Source organism: Diorhabda sublineata, unplaced genomic scaffold (genome assembly GCF_026230105.1).
Source record: "Diorhabda sublineata isolate icDioSubl1.1 unplaced genomic scaffold, icDioSubl1.1 Dsub_73, whole genome shotgun sequence".
NCBI lineage: Eukaryota > Metazoa > Arthropoda > Insecta > Coleoptera > Chrysomelidae > Diorhabda > Diorhabda sublineata.
Genome location: NW_026614296.1, coordinates 83,069 through 107,238, shown reverse-complemented (window position 1 = coordinate 107,238; position 24,170 = coordinate 83,069). Strand labels below are relative to the sequence as shown.

Here is a 24,170-nt window from a genome sequence, read left to right as displayed (position 1 = left end):
AGGTCGATTGTCACATTGTAATTATTGTAAATTTTCAAAGTCTATCTTCCCCATTTGGAGTCGAATTTCAACATTTCTTATATATTTGAATGAGTTTGTATCTGACTTTGTCAGATATCGTCGATTTACATTCATTGAAGCCCATTGAAGTCGATTCTCACTTTGTGTTGAATGAAAATTTTCAAAGTCTATCTTCCTCATTTGAAGTCGAATTTCAACATTTCTCATATATTTAAATGAGTTCGCATCTAACTTCATCAAATATCGTCGATTAACATCCATTGAAGCCCATGAAGTCGATTGTCACTTTGTGTTGATTGAAAATTGTCAAAGTCTATCTTCCTCATTTGAAGTCGATTTCCAACATTTCTCATATATTTGAATGAGTTTGTATCTGACTTTGTCAGATATCGTCGATTTACATTCATTGAAGCCCATTGAGGTCGATTGTCACATTGTGTTTATTGAAAATTTTCAAAGTCTATCTTCCCCATTTGAAGTCGAATTTCAACATATTTTTTATATTTGAATGAGTTTGTATCTGACTTTGTCAGATATCGTCGATTTACATTCATTGAAGCCCATTGCAGTCGATTCTCACTTTGTGTTGATTGAAAATTTTCAAAGTCTATCTTCCTCATTTGAAGTCGAATTTCAACATTTCTCATATATTTGAGTGAGTTCGCATCTGACTTTGTCAGATATCGTCGATTTACATCCATTGAAGCTCATTGAAGTTGATTGTCACTTTGTGTTGATTGAAAATTTTCAAAGTCTATCTTCCTCATTTGAAGTCGAATTTCAACATTTCTTATATATTTGAATGAGTTTGTATCTGACTCTGTCAGATATCGTCGATTTACATTCATTGAAGCCCATTGAGGTCGATTGTCAATTTGTGTTTATTGAAAATTTTCAAAGTCTATCTTTCCCATTTGAAGTCGAATTTCAACATTTCTCATATATTTAAATGAGTTCGCATCTAACTTTATCAGATATCGTCGATTAACATCCATTGAAGCCCATTGAAGTCGATTCTCACTTTGTGTTGATTGAAAATTTTCAAAGTCTATCTTCCTCATTTGAAGTCGAATTTCAACATTTCTTATATATTTGAGTGAGTTCGCATCTGACTTTGTCAGATATCGTCGATTAACATCCATTGAAGCCCATTGAAGTCGATTGCCCTTTTGGGTTGATTGAAAATTTTCAAAGTCTATCTTCCTCATTTGAAGTCGATTTTCAACATTTCTTATATATTTGAATGAGTTTGTATCTGACTTTGTCAGATATCGTCGATTTACATTCATTGAAGCCCATTGCAGTCGATTCTCACTTTGTGTTGATTGAAAATTTTCAAAGTCTATCTTTCTCATTTGAAGTCGAATTTCAACATTTCTCATATATTTGAATGAGTTTGTATCTGACTCTGTCAGATATCGTCGATTTACATTCATTGAAGCCCATTGAGGTCGATTGTCACATTGTGTTTATTGAAAATTTTCAAAGTCTATCTTCCCCATTTGAAGTCGAATTTCAACATTTCTTATATATTTGAGTGAGTTCGCATCTGACTTTGTCAGATATCGTCGATTTACATTCATTGAAGCCAATTGCAGTCGATTCTCACTTTGTGTTGATTGAAAATTTTCAAAGTCTATCTTCCTCATTCGAAGTCGAATTTCAACATTTCTCATATATTTGAATGAGCTTGCATCTCACTTTGTCAGATATCGTCGATTTACATTCATTGAAGCCCATTGAAGTCGATTCTCACTTTGTGTTGATTGAAAATTTTCAAAGTCTATCTTCCTCATTTGAAATCGAATTTCAACATTTCTCATATATTTGAATGAGTTTGTATCTGACTATGTCAGATATCGTCGATTTACATTCATTGAAGCCCATTGAAGTCGATTATCACTTTGTGTTGATTGAAAATTTTCAAATTCTATCTTACTCATTTGAAGTCGAATTTCAACATTTCTCATATATTTAAATGAGTTCGCATCTAACTTTATCAGATATCGTCGATTAACATCCATTGAAGCCCATTGAAGTCGATTGCCACTTTGTGTTGATTGAAAATTTTCAAAGTCTATCTTCCTCATTTGAAGTCGATTTTCAACATTTCTTATATATTTGAATGAGTTTGTATCTGACTTTGTCAGATATCGTCGATTTACATTCATTGAAGTCCATTGAAGTCGATTCTCACTTTGTGTTGATTGAAAATTTTCAAAGTATATATATCTTCCTCATTTGAAGTCGAATTTCAACATTTCTCATATATTTGAATGAGTTTGCATCTAACTTTGTCAGATATCGTCGATTTACATTCATTGAAGCCCATTGAAGCCGATTCTCACTTTGTGTTGATTGAAAATTGTCAAAGTCTATCTTCCTCATTTGAAGTCGAATTTCAACATTTCTCATATATTTGAATGAGTTCGCATCTAACTTTGTCAGATATCGTCGATTTACATTCATTGAAGCCCATTGAAGTCGATTCTCACTTTGTGTTGATTGAAAATTTTCAAAGTCTATCTTCCTCATTTGAAGTCGAATTTCAACATTTCTCATATATTTAAATGAGTTCGCATCTAACTTCATCAGATATCGTCGATTGACATCCATTGAAGCCCATTGAAGTCGATTGTCACTTTGTGTTGATTGAAAATTTTCAAAGTCTATCTTCCTCATTTGAAGTCGAATTTCAACATTTCTTATATATTTGAGTGAGCTCACATCTGACTTTGTCAGATATCGTCGATTAACATCCATTGAAGCCCATTGAAGTCGATTGTCACTTTGTGTTTATTGAAAATTTTCAAAGTCTATCTTCCTCATTTGAAGTCGATTTCCAACATTTCTCATATATTTGAATGAGTTTGTATCTGACTTTGTCAGATATCGTCGATTTACATTCATTGAAGCCCATTGAGGTCGATTGTCACATTGTGTTTATTGAAAATTTTCAAAGTCTATCTTCCCCATTTGAAGTCGAATTTCAACATATTTTTTATATTTGAATGAGTTTGTATCTGACTGTCAGATATCGTCGATTTACATTCATTGAAGCCCATTGCAGTCGATTCTCACTTTGTGTTGATTGAAAATTTTCAAAGTCTATCTTTCTCATTTGAAGTCGAATTTCAACATTTCTCATATATTTGAATGAGTTTGTATCTGACTCTGTCAGATATCGTCGATTTACATTCATTGAAGCCCATTGAGGTCGATTGTCACATTGTGTTTATTGAAAATTTTCAAAGTCTATCTTCCCCATTTGAAGTCGAATTTCAACATTTCTTATATATTTGAGTGAGTTCGCATCTGACTTTGTCAGATATCGTCGATTTACATTCATTGAAGCCAATTGCAGTCGATTCTCACTTTGTGTTGATTGAAAATTTTCAAAGTCTATCTTCCTCATTCGAAGTCGAATTTCAACATTTCTCATATATTTGAATGAGCTTGCATCTCACTTTGTCAGATATCGTCGATTTACATTCATTGAAGCCCATTGAAGTCGATTCTCACTTTGTGTTGATTGAAAATTTTCAAAGTCTATCTTCCTCATTTGAAATCGAATTTCAACATTTCTCATATATTTGAATGAGTTTGCATCTGACTTTGTCAGATATCGTCGATTAACATCCATTGAAGCCCATTGAAGTCGTTTGCCCTTTTGGGTCGATTGAAAATTTTCAAAGTCTATCTTCCTCAGTTGAAATCGAATTTCAACATTTCTTATATATTTGAGTGAGTTCGCATCTGACTTTGTCAGATATCGTCGATTTACATTCATTGAAGCCCATTGAGGTCGATTGTCACATTGTAATTATTGTAAATTTTCAAAGTCTATCTTCCCCATTTGGAGTCGAATTTCAACATTTCTTATATATTTGAATGAGTTTGTATCTGACTTTGTCAGATATCGTCGATTTACATTCATTGAAGCCCATTGAAGTCGATTCTCACTTTGTGTTGAATGAAAATTTTCAAAGTCTATCTTCCTCATTTGAAGTCGAATTTCAACATTTCTCATATATTTAAATGAGTTCGCATCTAACTTCATCAAATATCGTCGATTAACATCCATTGAAGCCCATTGAAGTCGATTGTCACTTTGTGTTGATTGAAAATTGTCAAAGTCTATCTTCCTCATTTGAAGTCGATTTCCAACATTTCTCATATATTTGAATGAGTTTGTATCTGACTTTGTCAGATATCGTCGATTTACATTCATTGAAGCCCATTGAGGTCGATTGTCACATTGTGTTTATTGAAAATTTTCAAAGTCTATCTTCCCCATTTGAAGTCGAATTTCAACATATTTTTTATATTTGAATGAGTTTGTATCTGACTTTGTCAGATATCGTCGATTTACATTCATTGAAGCCCATTGCAGTCGATTCTCACTTTGTGTTGATTGAAAATTTTCAAAGTCTATCTTTCTCATTTGAAGTCGAATTTCAACATTTCTCATATATTTGAATGAGTTTGTATCTGACTCTGTCAGATATCGTCGATTTACATTCATTGAAGCCCATTGAGGTCGATTGTCACATTGTGTTTATTGAAAATTTTCAAAGTCTATCTTCCCCATTTGAAGTCGAATTTCAACATTTCTTATATATTTGAGTGAGTTCGCATCTGACTTTGTCAGATATCGTCGATTTACATTCATTGAAGCCAATTGCAGTCGATTCTCACTTTGTGTTGATTGAAAATTTTCAAAGTCTATCTTCCTCATTCGAAGTCGAATTTCAACATTTCTCATATATTTGAATGAGCTTGCATCTCACTTTGTCAGATATCGTCGATTTACATTCATTGAAGCCCATTGAAGTCGATTCTCACTTTGTGTTGATTGAAAATTTTCAAAGTCTATCTTCCTCATTTGAAATCGAATTTCAACATTTCTCATATATTTGAATGAGTTTGTATCTGACTATGTCAGATATCGTCGATTTACATTCATTGAAGCCCATTGAAGTCGATTGTCACTTTGTGTTTATTGAAAATTTTCAAAGTCTATCTTCCTCATTTGAAGTCGATTTCCAACATTTCTCATATATTTGAATGAGTTTGTATCTGACTTTGTCAGATATCGTCGATTTACATTCATTGAAGCCCATTGAGGTCGATTGTCACATTGTGTTTATTGAAAATTTTCAAAGTCTATCTTCCCCATTTGAAGTCGAATTTCAACATATTTTTTATATTTGAATGAGTTTGTATCTGACTTTGTCAGATATCGTCGATTTACATTCATTGAAGCCCATTGCAGTCGATTCTCACTTTGTGTTGATTGAAAATTTTCAAAGTCTATCTTTCTCATTTGAAGTCGAATTTCAACATTTCTCATATATTTGAATGAGTTTGTATCTGACTCTGTCAGATATCGTCGATTTACATTCATTGAAGCCCATTGAGGTCGATTGTCACATTGTGTTTATTGAAAATTTTCAAAGTCTATCTTCCCCATTTGAAGTCGAATTTCAACATTTCTTATATATTTGAGTGAGTTCGCATCTGACTTTGTCAGATATCGTCGATTTACATTCATTGAAGCCAATTGCAGTCGATTCTCACTTTGTGTTGATTGAAAATTTTCAAAGTCTATCTTCCTCATTCGAAGTCGAATTTCAACATTTCTCATATATTTGAATGAGCTTGCATCTCACTTTGTCAGATATCGTCGATTTACATTCATTGAAGCCCATTGAAGTCGATTCTCACTTTGTGTTGATTGAAAATTTTCAAAGTCTATCTTCCTCATTTGAAATCGAATTTCAACATTTCTCATATATTTGAATGAGTTTGTATCTGACTATGTCAGATATCGTCGATTTACATTCATTGAAGCCCATTGAAGTCGATTATCACTTTGTGTTGATTGAAAATTTTCAAATTCTATCTTACTCATTTGAAGTCGAATTTCAACATTTCTCATATATTTAAATGAGTTCGCATCTAACTTTATCAGATATCGTCGATTGACATCCATTGAAGCCCATTGAAGTCGATTGCCACTTTGTGTTGATTGAAAATTTTCAAAGTCTATCTTCCTCATTTGAAGTCGATTTTCAACATTTCTTATATATTTGAATGAGTTTGTATCTGACTTTGTCAGATATCGTCGATTTACATTCATTGAAGTCCATTGAAGTCGATTCTCACTTTGTGTTGATTGAAAATTTTCAAAGTATATATATCTTCCTCATTTGAAGTCGAATTTCAACATTTCTCATATATTTGAATGAGTTTGCATCTAACTTTGTCAGATATCGTCGATTTACATTCATTGAAGCCCATTGAAGCCGATTCTCACTTTGTGTTGATTGAAAATTGTCAAAGTCTATCTTCCTCATTTGAAGTCGAATTTCAACATTTCTCATATATTTGAATGAGTTCGCATCTAACTTTGTCAGATATCGTCGATTTACATTCATTGAAGCCCATTGAAGTCGATTCTCACTTTGTGTTGATTGAAAATTTTCAAAGTCTATCTTCCTCATTTGAAGTCGAATTTCAACATTTCTCATATATTTAAATGAGTTCGCATCTAACTTCATCAGATATCGTCGATTAACATCCATTGAAGCCCATTGAAGTCGATTGTCACTTTGTGTTGATTGAAAATTTTCAAAGTCTATCTTCCTCATTTGAAGTCGAATTTCAACATTTCTTATATATTTGAGTGAGCTCACATCTGACTTTGTCAGATATCGTCGATTAACATCCATTGAAGCCCATTGAAGTCGATTGTCACTTTGTGTTTATTGAAAATTTTCAAAGTCTATCTTCCTCATTTGAAGTCGAATTTCAACATTTCTTATATATTTGAGTAAGTTCGCATCTGACTTTGTCAGATATCGTCGATTAACATCCATTGAAGCCCATTGAAGCCGATTCTCACTTTGTGTTGATTGAAAATTGTCAAAGTCTATCTTCCTCATTTGAAGTCGAATTTCAACATTTCTCATATATTTGAATGAGTTCGCATCTAACTTTGTCAGATATCGTCGATTTACATTCATTTAAGCCCATTGAAGTCGATTCTCACTTTGTGTTGATTGAAAATTTTCAAAGTCTATCTTCCTCATTTGAAGTCGAATTTTCAACATTTCTTATATATTTGAATGAGTTTGCATCTAACTTTGTCAGATATCGTCGATTTACATTCATTGAAGCCCATTGAAGTCGATTCTCACTTTGTGTTGATTGAAAATTTTCAAAGTCTGTCTTCCTCATTTGAAATCGAATTTCAACATTTCTCATATATTTGAATGAGTTTGCATCTAACTTTGTCAGATATCGTCGATTTACATTCATTGAAGCCCATTGAAGCCGATTCTCACTTTGTGTTGATTGAAAATTGTCAAAGTCTATCTTCCTCATTTGAAGTCGAATTTCAACATTTCTTATATATTTGAGTGAGTTCGCATCTGACTTTGTCAGATATCGTCGATTAACATCCATTGAAGCCCATTGAAGTCGATTGCCACTTTGGGTTGATTGAAAATTTTCAAAATCTATCTTCCTCGTTTGAAGTCGATTTTCAACATTTCTCATATATTTGAATGAGTTTGCATCTAACTTTGTCAGATATCGTCGATTTACATCCATTGAAGCTCATTGAAGTTGATTGTCACTTTGTGTTGATTGAAAATTTTCAAAGTCTATCTTCCTCATTTGAAGTCGAATTTCAACATTTCTTATATATTTGAATGAGTTTGTATCTGACTCTGTCAGATATCGTCGATTTACATTCATTGAAGCCCATTGAGGTCGATTGTCAATTTGTGTTTATTGAAAATTTTCAAAGTCTATCTTTCCCATTTGAAGTCGAATTTCAACATTTCTCATATATTTAAATGAGTTCGCATCTAACTTTATCAGATATCGTCGATTAACATCCATTGAAGCCCATTGAAGTCGATTCTCACTTTGTGTTGATTGAAAATTTTCAAAGTCTATCTTCCTCATTTGAAGTCGAATTTCAACATTTCTTATATATTTGAGTGAGTTCGCATCTGACTTTGTCAGATATCGTCGATTAACATCCATTGAAGCCCATTGAAGTCGATTGCCCTTTTGGGTTGATTGAAAATTTTCAAAGTCTATCTTCCTCATTTGAAGTCGATTTTCAACATTTCTTATATATTTGAATGATTTTGTATCTGACTTTGTCAGATATCGTCGATTTACATTCATTGAAGCCCATCAAAGTCGATTCTCACTTTGTGTTGATTGAAAATTTTCAAAGTCTATCTTCCTCATTTGAAGTCGATTTTCAACATTTCTTATATATTTGAATGATTTTGTATCTGACTTTGTCAGATATCGTCGATTTACATTCATTGAAGCCCATTGAAGTCGATTCTCACTTTGTGTTGATTGAAAAATTTCAAAGTCTATCTTCCTCATTTGAAGTCGAATTTCAACATTTCTCATATATTTAAATGAGTTCGCATCTAACTTTATCAGATATCGTCGATTAACATCCATTGAAGCCCATTGAAGTCGATTCTCACTTTGTGTTGATTGAAAATTTTCAAAGTCTATCTTCCCCATTTGAGGTCGAATTTCAACATTTTTTATATATTTGAATGAGTTTGTATCTGACTTTGTCAGATATCGTCGATTTACATCAATTGAAGCCCATTGAAGTCGATTGTCACTTTGTGTTGATTGAAAATTTTCAAAGTCTATCTTCCTCATTTGAAGTCGATTTTCAACATTTCTTATATATTTGAATGATTTTGTATCTGACTTTGTCAGATATCGTCGATTTACATCAATTGAAGCCCATTGAAGTCGATTGTCACTTTGTGTTGATTTAAAATTTTCAAATTCTATCTTCCTCATTTGAAGTCGAATTTCAACATTTCTTATATATTTGAGTGAGCTCACATCTGACTTTGTCAGATATCGTCGATTAACATCCATTGAAGCCCATTGAAGTCGATTGTTACTTTGTGTTGATTGAAAATTTTCAAAGTCTATCTTCCCCATTTGAAGTCGAATTTCAACATTTCTTATATATTTGAATGAGTTTGTATCTGACTTTGTCAGATATCGTCGATTTACATTCATTGAAGCCCATTGCAGTCGATTCTCACTTTGTGTTGATTGAAAATTTTCAAAGTCTATCTTCCTCATTTGAAGTCGATTTTCAACATTTCTTATATATTTGAATGATTTTGTATCTGACTTTGTCAGATATCGTCGATTTACATTCATTGAAGCCCATTGAAGTCGATTCTCACTTTGTGTTGATTGAAAAATTTCAAAGTCTATCTTCCTCATTTGAAGTCGAATTTCAACATTTCTCATATATTTAAATGAGTTCGCATCTAACTTTATCAGATATCGTCGATTAACATCCATTGAAGCCCATTGAAGTCGATTCTCACTTTGTGTTGATTGAAAATTTTCAAAGTCTATCTTCCCCATTTGAGGTCGAATTTCAACATGTCTTATATATTTGAATGAGTTTGTATCTGACTTTGTCAGATATCGTCGATTTACATTCATTGAAGCCCATTGCAGTCGATTCTCACTTTGTGTTGATTGAAAATTTTCAAAGTCTATCTTTCTCATTTGAAGTCGAATTTCAACATTTCTCATATATTTGAATGAGTTTGCATCTATCTTCGTCAGATATCGTCGATTTACATTCATTGAAGCCCATTGAAGTCGATTCTCACTTTGTGATGATTGAAAATTGTCAAAGTCTATCTTCCTCATTTGAAGTCGAATTTCAACATTTCTCATATATTTGAATGAGTTTGCATCTAACTTTGTCAGATATCGTCGATTTACATTCATTGAAGCCCATTGAAGTCGATTCTCACTTTGTGTTGATTGAAAATTTTCAAAGTCTATCTTCCTCATTTGAAATCGAATTTCAACATTTCTCATATATTTGAATGAGTTTGCATCTAACTTTGTCAGATATCGTCGATTTACATTTATTGAAGCCCATTGAAGCCGATTCTCACTTTGTGTTGATTGAAAATTGTCAAAGTCTATCTTCCTCATTTGAAGTCGAATTTCAACATTTCTCATATATTTGAATGAGTTTGCATCTAACTTTGTCAGATATCGTCGATTTACATTCATTGAAGCCCATTGAAGTCGATTCTCACTTTGTGTTGATTGAAAATTTTCAAAGTCTATCTTCCTCATTTGAAGTCGAATTTCAACATTTCTCATATATTTAAATGAGTTCGCATCTAACTTTATCAGATATCGTCGATTAACATCCATTGAAGCCCATTGAAGTCGATTGTCACTTTGTGTTGATTGAAAATTTTCAAAGTCTATCTTCCTCATTTGAAGTCGAATTTCAACATTTCTCATATATTTGAGTGAGCTCACATCTGACTTTGTCAGATATCGTCGATTTACATTCATTGAAGCCCATTGAAGTCGATTATCACTTTGTGTTGATTGAAAATTTTCAAAGTCTATCTTCCTCATTTGAAGTCGAATTTCAACATTTCTCATATATTTGAATGAGTTCGCATCTAACTTTATCAGATATCGTCGATTTACATTCATTGAAGCCCATTGAGGTCGATTGTCACTTTGTGTTTATTGAAAATTTTATCATTTTAAATTTTTTTTAAAATATTAGTAGTGTCAGGAATCAATTGAAGGCGCCTACGGGAATGAAATACTATAACAAATATTATGTTGAATTATGCTAAGCAAATACTATAACGTTATTTTTGACAAAACGACAGATGTTGCCACGCATCACAAATGTCTATTGACTCACAAGGAAGTTTGGTAGGATTCATCGACTGTCATGCTAGTAATTAAGGAAGTACGACGCATGAGACCTACTTTAGTGGTGAAGTACTGGATAATACTATAACAACATTATAGGGGCTGATACATGCAACTTATTGTTAGGTGAACAAAAGGGAGCTGTTACAGTACTGATGATTTTGTTCTTCATATGTAATTGTGTCTTTGGGGACAATTGAAGGTTTATACTTTATACCGTGTACACTTATACCGTATAAGTTTGTTTGAGGACCTAACATTTTTGATATGTAAATGTGTATTTGGGGTCACTGGAAAGGTATATACGGTATAAGTTTATACCGTATATGTTATACAGTTTAAACTTATACTGTCCCCGTATAAACACTTATCCATATATATATATATATATATATATATATATATATATATATATATATATATATATATATATATATATATATATATATATTAGTTTCAGTGCATCTTCGAGTTGCAAAGAAAAAATTGGGAGTACTCCCACCCCAATAAGAGTTCAAGAACAACATAAAATAATGAGAAGAAATAGTGTTACCGAAGGGATTACTAACATTCAAGTTCGTTCAAATTGTAGTAATTCTGCTGGAAAAGAATCGAGATTGATGTCGTCACTCCGTAATGTTAGAGAGAATTTATTAAAATCGCCTTATTATAATTCAAAGACTGGAATACTAGTCGATAACAATACTAAAATAGAATCAAAAGTTGAGAAAATAGTCACCATTAGAATATCCCTTAACTCGTCGGTTGACCGAGCTGGCCAAAAGAAAATAGTTTACTATCATATTTGGCATGATTGATTATCAAATTTTCAGAAAATGCTGATATTTTTACCGTCTCTCCAAAATAATATAATTCTCAACACATCTTAAAATTTGAATTCTTTTCTAATTTATAATTGTTTTCTTGTTATACACGAAGTTTGTTTAAACTTGGAAAAACTATATGATAATTAAGTCATGTAATGAAAATTATTAAGTATGACAATTTGGAGAAAATAGTTGATTATATTATTGCAGCTTTGCTTAAAAGTGGAAAGGTTTGTCTTGGTAATAAAAAAGACCATTTTCTTAATGACTATCTTTATTTTGTATTAGTTCTGAATAATTTTGACACTTGGTATCATGTATTGTCCCATGGAGATTCCGAAAATCACAGTAGTTTTCGAATTTGAGGAATGGTTTTCGTGAAAATCCAATTTTCTCCTCTTGATTCACCCACCGCCATCTGCCCGATACAACACAAACTTTCCTCTCTGCTATACAGTGAGTAACTTTGAGGAAAGTGTGGTTCGGACATTATGGCACAGAGGATGCACGTGTTTTGTAGCGCCTGTCATATTCGCAACCCGTTATACGTCTCATAGATAAAATAAAAAAATGTTATTGAATTGAAACCACAATCCTTTTACTCATTCTATGATTTTACGATTATGTCGCTGTCTACCGAGCGACGCCGGAAACTAATTATAGTCATTCTCCTGTTTATATAACAACCAGTTCGAAGCATTGTGTATAATTGGTTGCCTCTCCTTAAGGGTGAGACTAAATCAATTATATACAAATTTGATATTTCTAAAAACAACTATCTAAACACATCAGATAAAGGAAAGTATCGAAAAAAATATGTGGTATCATGTATTTTCTCATAGAGATTTCGAAAATCACATTAGTTTTCGAATTTAAGCATCGGTTTTCGTGAAAATCCGATTTTTACGTTTTTTCTCCACTTTTCCCCCCTAAATGATCTTTTTTCGAAAAAACTGATAGCTTTTCTGGGATCCTTATACCAAAATACCGCTCTGTGCAAATCACATTAGTTTTCGAATTTGAGCAATGGTTTTCGTGAAAATTCAATTTTCTGATTTTTACTGAAAGTGTTTTTGTAACGCCTGTTATATCCGCAACCAGTTATATGACTCGCTTTTAATTCTCAATTTTCGATCACCAAGTTTCACATTTTCCATTTGGAAATCTGATTGTACAGCATCGGCATCTTTGAAATTGACATATCTAAATCCTTTTCCCATACTGGTACGAGGGTCTCTGACAATTCTAACAGCTGATTCTATCAAACCATAAGGTTCAAATAATTTCCATAACTGCTCTTCTTCAGCTCCTTAGGTCTCAAAGGAATAATAAATATAATTAATACTTATTGAATATTCAAAAATATGTATGTTTTTGATGGAAGCGACTTTTTTGGGTATTTTTGGATCACAACGGGTATACCTTTAAACCTTAATGTCTTCTCAATTGGTCCATATTTATATTTTTAAAACACTTTTGATATTTTTCTTTTTATAATCTATAGAAACATTTCACTATCAACTATACTATTTACAACACTATTTGTTAATAATTTCTTTATTTTCAGACTACATTCTAAACTATCGTTTCCATTTACTTGTTCTTCTTCACCGTTAACCGATCCATTTAAACGGCTGCTAGCTGATAATTTTGTTTTCTTTACCTTATTTTTTTTGGACTTGGTTCTGTAGTATCCTTATCCTGATTTAATTGTTCTTTTTCACCATCAACATCCATCATTTGATACTTTTTTTTTTATTTTTCATTCTCTCCTTGTTGATTACCTCTCTTACCATTTTTTTCTTTGCGTTTTTTGTTCCTCTTTTGTTTTCAAAATAGATGCCGAACTACTCACTTCATTATCGTGTTAATTCAAATTATTTTTACTAGTTGATAAGCATTTCTTTCTTCAGATTAGTGTTTCCTCCATCGTTTAAATGTTGTTTGATATCCAACTTTCTACCCTTACCTTCTTTCTATTCGTTTAGTTTGACTGAAATTCTCCTGACTTTAATTTTATCATCAGTGTTATTAAATCAGCTATACTTCATATCATCATCATATGTTCAGAAAAACAATGGTTATTCTATAAGAAATTCTTATAGTGAAAATAGATTGTTTCAATAGAATTCAATATTTTTAATGGTTTACAATGGATTCTGGTGTGTTTATTTTAGAAATCTTTCATTTATATTATATTCTGTTATTGACCATTATTAGTCCCTTTTTTTGTTGAAAGTATCCTTGGGTTGATATTTATATTTGAAAAATAACACGTGCGGTGCAGTTTTGGAACTCTTTTTATCTGTTTGTAGAATAGTTTGTTTACATTATATCGAGGGTTTAATACCGATAACGAAAAATGATCGTGCAGCCCCTTCTTGGATGCCTTTGTCTTTGTTCCAAGAATTGTTTGTTTCTAATATATTTTTTTTGATATTTATGAGATTACATTCAACAGAATTGTTAGAGTTAAGGACCACCCTTCACTATGAGAAATTTTAAAATCGCATTATTCTACATAAATAATAGATAGTAATACCAAAATATTTATATATGTTGAGGATTTAATACCGATAACAAAAATTGACCGTGAAGCCCCTTTTTAGACGCCCTCATCTTTGTTGGAAGAATTTCTTATTTACTTCACATTTCGAATTTATTTTTGATATTCATGAGAAAAATAATGTTCAATAGAATATTTTCTTATATGGTTTATGTAATTTGGGGATGAGGACCACACTACATTATGGGAAGTTTTAAAATCACAGAATTCTCGATATCAAGATAACAAAAAAGTTTTGATTTTGTCTTTATACATATGCAACTAATTTTTTGGAAACATCGTTTCAAATTCTACGATCCTTAATTAATATAAAAATTTTCATGTACCTGTAATCACCAATGAAAGTACTAATTCGAAAAACGAAGGTATGTCGTAAAACAATAAAAGTATATATTACCAAAAGGAAATTACTATTATTTGCTGCCCATAACCTCTACTTATATAGCCATTTAATAATATTAAGTTATTGTGAATTGTAATAATTAAATCTATGCCATGTTTTATTGTATGAAGTATATCTATTATCACTAATTATTCGAAACTTTCTTAGAAATATTATTAAAAATTTATATTGCTCTTTGAAAACACTATTTTATTCAATATGGAAATTATATAACAAAATATGTAATATTTAATTACTTATTATTTAATAAATCAAAACTTTTACATCTTCTCAGTTCATTGACCCCTTTCGAATTCCTTGGGAATGTCTAGACTTGTTTTTGACTTGCGCACTTTAAATGTGACGTCACAAGCTTTAAACAATGCATTTAATTATTTAGATAATGAAACTTTGACAGTATTACAAATTCGGACAGACATATTTGATGCTAAATTTTCTATTCGTAAAATTTCGTGCAATTTTGTTTTCGATGGTGAAGTGAAAACTATTTTCTTATTGATATAGGTAAGATATTATTCTCTTTATGTAAAAATTAACGAGATTTGTCCAATTAAAGTTTCCAGGAAAATGAACGATTTCAGTGTATTACATTTTATGGAATGCTAATGTTATATTATTATTTTATTAATATTTTCAAAGTAATTAAAATTAAGCATATTCATCAGATAATTTGAAATTGTTTGAATCATTAATTTACTTATAAACATTAAACAAACGATAATCTAAAATATAGCATCAAATAGTTCGTTGACCCTTGTCTGTCTAGACAGCATGTCGGCCAACTTTGTATGTCGACGCAATTATTGTTCACGTCAAATCTTTTCAACTGTAATGTGTTTTTTCATATAAAAATATATATAGATATTAATATTAAAATACCTTATTTCGATTGTAGTACAAAATAGTTATTATTAGATAAATAAAATACAGAGATACCGGATTTGTTCGATAACGACAAAAAAAACTTTCGATTTCTAGTTTTAAAAATGTGACTAATGTTGAAAATTTTTATTGGAAACATTGGAAATTCTCAGTATATCGATAGAAAATAGCTTTTATTTGAAAATTTTCGTGAAACGGATTGAAAATAAACATTAAAAATTATTTGTTTTTCTTTGATGTTTGTGGACGTGCGTGTTAACAATAATCCGATAAAGAATTTTCCGTGTTTTAATGCAATATTGTGAAAATTATGGATAAACGGAAAATTCTTAACTACCAAGATGGTGATTTCCTCATTTGTGAACTGGTGAGTGATTTTTTGTCTTATTCATTTGATTTTAAATTTACTACCTAAAATATTTCTTGTCATTTGGTCTCAGATTATGGAGTGAAAACTATTTTCTTTTATATATCGGTTATATGCCGCCATTCTTTTGGAACTTTGAATTTTCAAGTGCATTAAACTGGGGATCTTTTAATAAAACAAACTTAATCTAATCGTTTTTCACATATTTTTTTTTTAAGGGTTGTTACTAAACTAATAATTGAGTTTTCTGTTTCATAGAAAACTTTCCAAGTGAAGGTTTCTAATATTTTTTTTGGTATTTGTTCCTCTTGTTCAATAATTGGTGGGTATAGGAAAGAGAAAATTATTTATTGTTTGAATTTAGTGCTTAGCTGCTTCAATATCTTTGTTTTTTCGAATAGAAAAAAATTTGAGCTAATGAAGTTGTCAAGAATGTTTTTCTGGTGACTGATTTGCATTTTGAAAACTGTTTAGTCAAAACTTTCAATATTCACTTTTCAATTATTTAATTTCTGGTGTGAGCTTCTCGGGGTACAATAATTCCTAGGTAGGTAGAAGATAGTCTTTAGGGTTGATATTTCAATATCTTTCGAGGGATTGTTATTCTATTTTTAAAATTTTATGTTTATTTAATTGTCCAAATGTAATAATTATGATTGATATTTTGATAAATTGTTGAACCTTCTCAGACCCTTTCTTTATCCTTCCAAGAATTTTATCTTCAAAAACCAACCACCCTTTTTTGTTTATTTAAGCAAACTTATATACCTCTTCTCGATATTTCCTTTTATAATTCGTATTCTAAATGTAATATCCAAAATTTAGGACTTGATAAAGGCTTTATTTATTACTGGGTAGAAAATGAAACAGAAATTTTGAAACTTGAAATAAATTCTACACTGTATGAATTCTACGTTCTTTCTTTACTTAATAAACATTTTCATGTACCTACCTGTAATCACTAATGAAATTACTAATTCGAAAAACGAAGACGTAGAAAAATTGAAAATATATAATAAGTACCTATCTAGTGTCCTAAAAAGAAACTTTGTTAAGCTTTCTTAACCACTTTGTCAGATATAGTCGATTAACATCCATTGAAGCCCATTGAAGTCGATTGTCACTTTGTCTTGATTGAAAATTTTCAAAGTCTATCTTCCTCATTTGAAGTCGAATTTCAACATTTCTCATATATTTGAATGAGTTTGCATCTAACTTTGTCAGATATCGTCGATTTACATTCATTGAAGCCCATTGAAGTCGAATCTCACTTTGTGTTGATTGAAAAATTTCAAAGTCTATCTTCCTCATTTGAAGTCGAATTTCAACATTTCTCATATATTTGAATGAGTTTGCATCTAACTTTGTCAGATATCGTCGATTTACATTCATTGAAGCCCATTGAAGTCGTTTGTCACTTTGTGTTGATTGAAAATTTTCAAAGTCTATCTTCCTCATTTGAAGTCGAATTTCAACCTTTTCTCATATATTTGAATGAGTTTGCGTCTAACTTTGTCAGATATCGTCGATTTACATTCATTGAAGCCCATTGAAGTCGATTCTCACTTTGTGTTGATTAAAAATTTTCAAAGTCTATCTTCCTCATTTGAAGTCGAATATCAACATTTCTCATATATTTGAATGAGTTTGCATCTAACTTTGTCAGATATCATCGAATAACATCCATTGAAGCCCATTGAGGTCAACTGTCACTTTGTAATTTTGTAACTTTGTGTTGATTTGACATCTCATATTTTCTGAAAAATTGGTGTGAACTTTTTGAAACTCATTGTATATATAATTATTTAAAAAAAAATCTTCATTACCACAGAGATTAGATGTAGAAATTGCAGTATTCATATCTAAAAAGGAATGGTGCAAATGAAACAGTTTATATACATAGATCAATGATCAATTATAGAGGATTTGAAACTAATTTAGTAACTATGTATAGATTTCCATCCAAAATTTTACAAAAACAGGAACTGTTTCAGATATTTTATAAATAATATAATATTCACTTTTCAATTATTTAATTTCTGGTGTGAGCTTCTCGGGGTACAATATTCCTAGGTAGGTAGAAGATAGTCTTTAGGGTTGATATTTCAATATCTTTCGAGGGATTGTTATTCTATTTTTAAAATTTTATGTTTATTTTATTGTCCAAATGTAATAATTATGATTGATATTTTGATAAATTGTTGAACCTTCTCAGACCCTTTCTTTATCCTTCCAAGAATTTTATCTTCAAAAACCAACCACCCTTTTTTGTTTATTTAAGCAAACTTATATACCTCTTCTCGATGTTTCCTTTTATAATTCGTATTCTAAATGTAATATCCAAAATTTAGGACTTGATAAAGGCTTTATTTATTACTGGGTAGAAAATGAAACAGAAATTTTGAAACTTGAAATAAATTCTACACTGTATGAATTCTACGTTCTTTCTTTACTTAATAAACATTTTCATGTACCTACCTGTAATCACTAATGAAATTACTAATTCGAAAAACGAAGACGTAGAAAAATTGAAAATATATAATAAGTACCTATCTAGTGTCCTAAAAAGAAACTTTGTTAAGCTTTCTTAACCACTTTGTCAGATATCGTCGATTAACATCCATTGAAGCCCATTGAAGTCGATTGCCACTTTGTCTTGATTGAAAATTTTCAAAGTCTATCTTCCTCATTTGAAGTCGAATTTCAACATTTCTCATATATTTGAATGAGTTTGCATCTAACTTTGTCAGATATCGTCGATTTACATTCATTGAAGCCCATTGAAGTCGATTCTCACTTTGTGTTGATTAAAAATTTTCAAAGTCTATCTTCCTCATTTGAAGTCGAATATCAACATTTCTCATATATTTGAATGAGTTTGCATCTAACTTTGTCAGATATCATCGAATAACATCCATTGAAGCCCATTGAGGTCAACTGTCACTTTGTAATTTTGTAACTTTGTGTTGATTTGACATCTCATATTTTCTGAAAAATTGGTGTGAACTTTTTGAAACTCATTGTATATATAATTATTTAAAAAAAAATCTTCATTACCACAGAGATTAGATGTAGAAATTGCAGTATTCATATCTAAAAAGGAATGATGCAAATGAAACAGTTTATATACATAGATCAATGATCAATTATAGAGGATTTGAAACTAATTTAGTAACTATGTATAGATTTCCATCCAAAATTTTACAAAAACAGGAACTGTTTCAGATATTTTATAAATAATATAATATTCACTTTTCAATTATTTAATTTCTGGTGTGAGCTTCTCGGGGTACAATATTCCTAGGTAGGTAGAAGATAGTCTTTAGGGTTGATATTTCAATATCTTTCGAGGGATTGTTATTCTATTTTTAAAATTTTATGTTTATTTTATTGTCCAAATGTAATAATTATGATTGATATTTTGATAAATTGTTGAACCTTCTCAGACCCTTTCTTTATCCTTCCAAGAATTTTATCTTCAAAAACCAACCACCCTTTTTTGTTTATTTAAGCAAACTTATATACCTCTTCTCGATGTTTCCTTTTATAATTCGTATTCTAAATGTAATATCCAAAATTTAGGACTTGATAAAGGCTTTATTTATTACTGGGTAGAAAATGAAACAGAAATTTTGAAACTTGAAATAAATTCTACACTGTATGAATTCTACGTTCTTTCTTTACTTAATAAACATTTTCATGTACCTACCTGTAATCACTAATGAAATTACTAATTCGAAAAACGAAGACGTAGAAAAATTGAAAATATATAATAAGTACCTATCTAGTGTCCTAAAAAGAAACTTTGTTAAGCTTTCTTAACCACTTTGTCAGATATCGTCGATTAACATCCATTGAAGCCCATTGAAGTCGATTGCCACTTTGTCTTGATTGAAAATTTTCAAAGTCTATCTTCCTCATTTGAAGTCGAATTTCAACATTTCTCATATATTTGAATGAGTTTGCATCTAACTTTGTCAGATATCGTCGATTTACATTCATTGAAGCCCATTGAAGTCGATTCTCACTTTGTGTTGATTGAAAAATTTCAAAGTCTATCTTCCTCATTTGAAGTCGAATTTCAACATTTCTCATATATTTGAATGAGTTTGCATCTAACTTTGTCAGATATCGTCGATTTACATTCATTGAAGCCCATTGAAGTCGTTTGTCACTTTGTGTTGATTGAAAATTTTCAAAGTCTATCTTCCTCATTTGAAGTCGAATTTCAACATTTCTCATATATTTGAATGAGTTTGCGTCTAACTTTGTCAGATATCGTCGATTTACATTCATTGAAGCCCATTGAAGTCGATTCTCACTTTGTGTTGATTAAAAATTTTCAAAGTCTATCTTCCTCATTTGAAGTCGAATATCAACATTTCTCATATATTTGAATGAGTTTGCATCTAACTTTGTCAGATATCATCGAATAACATCCATTGAAGCCCATTGAGGTCAACTGTCACTTTGTAATTTTGTAACTTTGTGTTGATTTGACATATCATATTTTCTGAAAAATTGGTGTGAACTTTTTGAAACTCATTGTATATATAATTATTTAAAAAAAAATGAAAAATTAGTGGCCACCTGATAACTGAGGTATAAATTCATGATTTCTTTCACAAGCTAGAAACTAATGTGAAAATGACTTACGCTTATTTGTTTTTGTGACATTAACAGTCTCAGTATCTTCTGGTATGTAAGTTGGATCATGTAATGAATTATCTCTGTCCACACTAAGATCACATTCAGAAACTGCAATATCTATAAACAAGATAGGTAGATCACATTATCACTTATTATGTAGACCTACTTCCTTATTAGATTAATTAAAACTGACGGCAACAACTATAAGTTGAACATAGACTTACTTTTTTAAGAACAAATTCACGTCTATTGAGAAAGTACCATACTTACTTTGATTTATTTTTGTATCATCTGCCTCATATGTAGGATAACATCTAGAATTATCTTCATTACCACAGAGATTAGATGTAGAAATTGCGGTATTCATATCTAAAAAGGAATGGTGCAAATGAAACAGTTTATATACATAGATCAATGATCAATTATAGAGGATTTGAAACTAATTTAGTAACTATGTATAGATTTCCATCCAAAATTTTACAAAAACAGGAACTGTTTCAGATATTTTATAAATAATATAATATTCACTTTTCAATTATTTAATTTCTGGTGTGAGCTTCTCGGGGTACAATATTCCTAGGTAGGTAGAAGATAGTCTTTAGGGTTGATATTTCAATATCTTTCGAGGGATTGTTATTCTATTTTTAAAATTTTATGTTTATTTTATTGTCCAAATGTAATAATTATGATTGATATTTTGATAAATTGTTGAACCTTCTCAGACCCTTTCTTTATCCTTCCAAGAATTTTATCTTCAAAAACCAACCACCCTTTTTTGTTTATTTAAGCAAACTTATATACCTCTTCTCGATGTTTCCTTTTATAATTCGTATTCTAAATGTAATATCCAAAATTTAGGACTTGATAAAGGCTTTATTTATTACTGGGTAGAAAATGAAACAGAAATTTTGAAACTTGAAATAAATTCTACACTGTATGAATTCTACGTTCTTTCTTTACTTAATAAACATTTTCATGTACCTACCTGTAATCACTAATGAAATTACTAATTCGAAAAACGAAGACGTAGAAAAATTGAAAATATATAATAAGTACCTATCTAGTGTCCTAAAAAGAAACTTTGTTAAGCTTTCTTAACCACTTTGTCAGATATCGTCGATTAACATCCATTGAAGCCCATTGAAGTCGATTGCCACTTTGTCTTGATTGAAAATTTTCAAAGTCTATCTTCCTCATTTGAAGTCGAATTTCAACATTTCTCATATATTTGAATGAGTTTGCATCTAACTTTGTCAGATATCGTCGATTTACATTCATTGAAGCCCATTGAAGTCGATTCTCACTTTGTGTTGATTGAAAAATTTCAAAGTCTATCTTCCTCATTTGAAGTCGAATTTCAACATTTCTCATATATTTGAATGAGTTTGCATCTAACTTTGTCAGATATCGTCGATTTACATTCATTGAAGCCCATTGAAGTCGTTTGTCACTTTGTGTTGATTGAAAATTTTCAAAGTCTATCTTCCTCATTTGAAGTCGAATTTCAACATTTCTCATATATTTGAATGAGTTTGCGTCTAACTTTGTCAGATATCGTCGATTTACATTCATTGAAGCCCATTGAAGTCGATTCTCACTTTGTGTTGATTAAAAATTTTCAAAGTCTATCTTCCTCATTTGAAGTCGAATATCAACATTTCTCATATATTTGAATGAGTTTGCATCTAACTTTGTCAGATATCATCGAATAACATCCATTGAAGCCCATTGAGGTCAACTGTCACTTTGTAATTTTGTAACTTTGTGTTGATTTGACATATCATATTTTCTGAAAAATTGGTGTGAACTTTTTGAAACTCATTGTATATATAATTATTTAAAAAAAAATGAAAAATTAGTGGCCACCTGATAACTGAGGTATAAATTCATGATTTCTTTCACAAGCTAGAAACTAATGTGAAAATGACTTACGCTTATTTGTTTTTGTGACATTAACAGTCTCAGTATCTTCTGGTATGTAAGTTGGATCATGTAATGAATTATCTCTGTCCACACTAAGATCACATTCAGAAACTGCAATATCTATAAACAAGATAGGTAGATCACATTATCACTTATTATGTAGACCTACTTCCTTATTAGATTAATTAAAACTGACGGCAACAACTATAAGTTGAACATAGACTTACTTTTTTAAGAACAAATTCACGTCTATTGAGAAAGTACCATACTTACTTTGATTTATTTTTGTATCATCTGCCTCATATGTAGGATAACATCTAGAATTATCTTCATTACCACAGAGATTAGATGTAGAAATTGCGGTATTCATATCTAAAAAGGAATGGTGCAAATGAAACAGTTTATATACATAGATCAATGATCAATTATAGAGGATTTGAAACTAATTTAGTAACTATGTATAGATTTCCATCCAAAATTTTACAAAAACAGGAACTGTTTCAGATATTTTATAAATAATATAATATTCACTTTTCAATTATTTAATTTCTGGTGTGAGCTTCTCGGGGTACAATATTCCTGGGTAGGTAGAAGATAATCTTTAGGGTTGATATTTCAATATCTTTCGAGGGATTGTTATTCTATTTTTAAAATTTTATGTTTATTTTATTGTCCAAATGTAATAATTATGATTGATATTTTGATAAATTGTTGAACCTTCTCAGACCCTTTCTTTATCCTTCCAAGAATTTTATCTTCAAAAACCAACCACCCTTTTTTGTTTATTTAAGCAAACTTATATACCTCTTCTCGATGTTTCCTTTTATAATTCGTATTCTAAATGTAATATCCAAAATTTAGGACTTGATAAAGGCTTTATTTATTACTGGGTAGAAAATGAAACAGAAATTTTGATACTTGAAATAAATTCTACACTGTATGAATTCTACGTTCTTTCTTTACTTAATAAACATTTTCATGTACCTACCTGTAATCACTAATGAAATTACTAATTCGAAAAACGAAGACGTAGAAAAATTGAAAATATATAATAAGTACCTATCTAGTGTCCTAAAAAGAAACTTTGTTAAGCTTTCTTAACCACTTTGTCAGATATAGTCGATTAACATCCATTGAAGCCCATTGAAGTCGATTGTCACTTTGTCTTGATTGAAAATTTTCAAAGTCTATCTTCCTCATTTGAAGTCGAATTTCAACATTTCTCATATATTTGAATGAGTTTGCATCTAACTTTGTCAGATATCGTCGATTTACATTCATTGAAGCCCATTGAAGTCGGATCTCACTTTGTGTTGATTGAAAATTTTCAAAGTCTATCTTCCTCATTTGAAGTCGAATTTCAACATTTCTCATATATTTGAATGAGTTTGCATCTAACTTTGTCAGATATCGTCGATTTACATTCATTGAAGCCCATTGAAGTCGAATCTCACTTTGTGTTGATTGAAAATTTTCAAAGTCTATCTTCCTCATTTGAAGTCGAATTTCAACATTTCTCATATATTTGAATGAGTTTGCATCTAACTTTGTCAGATATCGTCGATTTACATTCATTGAAGCCCATTGAAGTCGTTTGTCACTTTGTGTTGATTGAAAATTTTCAAAGTCTATCTTCCTCATTTGAAGTCGAATTTCAACATTTCTCATATATTTGAATGAGTTTGCATCTAACTTTGTCAGATATCGTCGATTTACATTCATTGAAGCCTATTGAAGTCGATT

General features: G+C 30.5%; 1 long non-coding RNA gene across 1 annotated transcript; it reads right to left on the bottom strand.

Moving 5' to 3' along the window:
• Positions 1 to 13,284: 13,284 nt before the first annotated feature.
• LOC130452323 (uncharacterized) lies at positions 13,285 to 22,764 on the bottom strand. Its single transcript, XR_008910948.1, has 2 exons — positions 22,437 to 22,764; positions 13,285 to 22,293 (listed from the first exon to the last, which is right to left on the bottom strand). It is a non-coding gene; the product is annotated as an uncharacterized LOC130452323 (long non-coding RNA).
• Between the last annotated feature and the right edge of the window lie 1,406 nt (positions 22,765 to 24,170).